This window comes from Lathyrus oleraceus, chromosome 2 (genome assembly GCF_024323335.1).
Source record: "Lathyrus oleraceus cultivar Zhongwan6 chromosome 2, CAAS_Psat_ZW6_1.0, whole genome shotgun sequence".
Lineage (NCBI taxonomy): Eukaryota > Viridiplantae > Streptophyta > Magnoliopsida > Fabales > Fabaceae > Lathyrus > Lathyrus oleraceus.
Genome location: NC_066580.1, coordinates 377,336,815 through 377,341,026, shown reverse-complemented (window position 1 = coordinate 377,341,026; position 4,212 = coordinate 377,336,815).

Genomic DNA, 4,212 nt, shown 5'->3' with positions numbered 1-4,212 from the left:
CTTGTTTTTGATCGAAAAATGTGTTTTAAATAAATTCTTTTATTTTCCTTCATCTTTGGATGCTAGTAAAAATTTATGTAACGTAAAATTTACCCTCTCATCAAATTCCTCCTCTGAAAACTCAACCCTGCATATTCACCGTTATCAATTGCATGCCCTTTTCTTTCCTCTTCATCTTCCCTTTCTTTCGCAAGAGCAGAGTCTCTCATTGTTGGAGAAACTTTTAATTTGTAACCTCTTCCATTACAACGATAACATATGTCTCCAATGAGTTTAGCATATGGATTATTCTGCCTCTAGACTAGTGTTTTATCTTGCTGCACACCGTTAGGGTTGCTAGTCCCCTTATTCTTAGGGTTGGAATCCCTGGTTGTTGCATTCTTTTTCTTATTGCTTGCTGATTCAAAGTTATTATGGAGGGAATACCTAAAACATGTGAAATTTCAAGGGGATTTCTCCATTAATTATGCCTTTAAAGTTAGACTGGATGCCTAAGTTGTGGTTTATACAGTATCTAAACTCATCTTCTCTGCACTGGTCCCTTTAGATTACTAATGTATCTAACCACTTTCTGGATTTTTTATTCTTCCAATTCATTGCGCTTAGAAAAATGAAGGAACTCAATTGTGTCTTCAGTCACATTTCTCTTTCTCTGAACACAATATATATATATATATATATATATATATATATATATATATATATATATATATATATATATATATATATACATATATATATATATACATATATATATATATATATATATATATATATATATATATATATATATATATATATATATATATATATATATATATATATATATATATATATATATATATATATATCTTATAAAGAGTTTGTTCATAATCCTCTAGTAAAAACCGCTTCCATATCAATTATTTCATTCTTCGCAAAGTTCTGACTGGCCCATTCCTTTGCCTTTACCACTAAACAACAAGTTTATCAAACAAGACATTAACATTGCTCTTCAGCTTTATTGCCACTATCTTAACTTCCTTGATCTCATGGACACCAATAACGTCGAAGAACTTGTCAACATCGATCTTCCAATCCATAACTCTTCCACTTCCATGGTTCCATAGAATAACATAATATCAACATTCACTCGATAATTATGGTTATGTCGATTCCCCTTATCAAATACCTCACTACAACAAATAACACTTTTCATGAAGAAACTTTCACCTTAAACAATAGAAAACTGATGTATAAAGCCAATGCGCACTATTTTTTATTATTTAAAAAAATAAAAAACCATATATTCCCTTGGGTTTTCAAAACACCGAGGTGAGAAAATAACTCAGTACACGCTTTGGTTCCCAGCTATCGCATTTTATGATTTTATTTGTTTATAAGTGTAAACAAAATGCCTAACCCTTTGGTTTTCTATATAACCAAGACATAAAATAATAATATTTTACTATAAAAGCACTCGTTAAAAAACTTTTACCGTAATCCTTACCAATATAAAGTCGTCCCAAACTCGCAAGAATCATTCTTTGGGATGCATTGCAAGACAGAAAAAATCTTCAATGTTCTTCTATCTTGAACAAAACATCTCATGAGATGGATCTAGAATATACCTCCGAAGATGAGACACATTCGAGACATCATGAAGCTTCGAAATAAATGGTGGTAAGGCAACTCGATAGGAAACTTCTCAGACTCTTTGGAGAATCTGATAAGGACCAATGAAAAGCATGCGGGGTAAGCTTCTTAGACTTTAATGCATGATCAACACCAGTTACCATAGTAACTCTCCAAAACACATTGTTCAATAGTTCATTAGCCTCTTACACGCTGAGGTTTTCTTACAACACCTAGAGGAAAACACATGGCTCTAGTTGCAATACTAGGGTGGAACATGTGGATTGATCGGAGTAACCTGAGCAAATTTGGCTATCCATGAAGGTTGAAACAGATTTGGATGAAACAGAATCATTGTTCTGTGATTTGCGTTGCCTTGCGAAAGAGGTAGAGGTGCTTGATTGATTGCTGCTAAAGAAGCAATGGAAGCTTAGTATGCGACGACGGATCGAGTAGCTTTAGATCCAGCCATCATCTTAACTTTTAGAAACTGGAGATCTGGAAATTCGAGGAATCAAAATTTAGATGGTGATTAATCGAATTGTAACACCATGAATTCTCTTGTTTGATCCAAAAATTCGGTGACCTGGGGAGGTTGCGAGTTGATGAATGGGAGAACGAATGTGAAACCATAGAAACCAGAAGTCTATTCTCATAGACGACGCTACTGTTCCATTCTATAACCAGAACTGAGTTGAGAAGCGGTGGTGACAATGGACCAAAGCTTTCGATGCGATGGAGTGGGAAAACCTACAAGATTAGCACTCCAAGACTCAAGTCAATATGTGAGGATCAAGAGTAAAGGAAAATTGAAATTAAAATTTGTTACCTTAGTATGGCGCCTTCTCTAATTTTAAATATATATATATATATATATATATATATATATATATATATATATATATATATAGAGAGAGAGAGAGAGAGAGAGAGAGAGAGAGAGAGAGAGAGAGAGAGAGAGAATGAACTCGCTATTTGTTAGGAGTGAATTATGGAGAGTCGTTGGATGTGAATGCAGTTGATATTTTTTGCAATCATATGGAAGATAATTCTCGTATGCTTAGAGAATTTTTGGAGGAATTTGGTCCCTTTGAGATGTCTCCATAACATTCCGAAAAAAATGTTAAGTCTCAATTTCTCTTCATCTGGGACTAGCATTATGCACAAGTCTTCAAAAAGTCAACATATCTTTATTCTGACTTGTTTGTTGATGCATTTTCCCTTGTCAAAAATCCTAACTAATAGTGAGCGAGAAGAGTAAAAAAAACTGAATCTAAAATTTGTTGCCTCACTATGGCGTCTTCCTATATATAAAGAAGGAAATAACAAACTTATTATTTATTATGAGCGAATTACGAAGAACCGTTGAATGTGAATACAATTTTCGTGTGCTTAGGGTCGATATCCATAACAAAAATAAAAACTAAAATGAAATGCCTACATTTAACTTTACCAAGATAATATATACACTACGCCAAATAAGGGAATAGAGGGCGCTTTTTTTGGCCTATAACAGCGCTTTAAAGCGCCCTCTAATCTGGCGCTGGCATAGGTAAAGACAGCGCTTTTTTTCCTGGTGAAAGCGTTGTCTAAAGTGGCTCTTTAATCCCTTTAAGGGCCACTTTAGATGGCGCTTTTTAAAGAAAGCGCCCTCTAAAGTGGAAACATTTAAGGGTTTAGAGGGCGCTTTTACTGGAAAGCGCCCTCTAAAGTGGAAACTTTTAACGGTTTAGAGGGCGCTTTTACTGGAAAGCGCCCTCTAAAGTGGAAATTTAAAGGGTTTAGAGGGCGCTTATTTTGGGAAGCGCCCTCTAAAGTGGGTGGTTATTTAAATTTTTTTTTTAAAAAGCGCTATATTTTTTTATTTATTTTAGACAACCTGTATATTGAAGTAGTACACCCAAAACTGTATAATTTGAAGCCCTTTTTCACACATTGCATTCAACAAGCCTTATATACAACAATCCATACATATACAACAATCCACTGATACATAATCGTTTAACTTCTAAAGATTCTAAATATACAACCAATTCATAACTTAAAAAGAAATAAAACTAAGTAGCAAAAGCATCTCTGAGATGTATTTTTTTTTTGCTAGCAGCAGTCTTCTTAGCAACAACCTCTTTTTGTTCAATATCAATAGCATGAACCTAAAATATCATAAAATTAGTTAGGTGATGTATAAGATCAAGAATTAACATTTTCTATGCATAAATATCATATAATTGTGTTTATACCTTTTTTTTTTATGCAACTGACTCGATTTGCTGCGTAATCCCCTTATATTTTTGGTCCCTTATCTTTTGAAGATAGAATTGATATTTGTTTAGATGGACATGTTCCATTGTCGTAGAGGGATACTTTCAAATATCCAGCATCATCATCTACGCGAATGAGGCTTGACGACAATGGAACATCTCCATCTAAACAAATATCAATTGATACTTTCAAGTATCCCTTGCCCCTTGCACGAATGATTGACTTCATAATAGCCATTTTACCTGTAATAAAGAAAACAATTAAAATCAGATGACAAATGTAAAAACAATTAAAATCATAAAAGTCATTTTACCTGTAATAAAGAAAACAATTAAA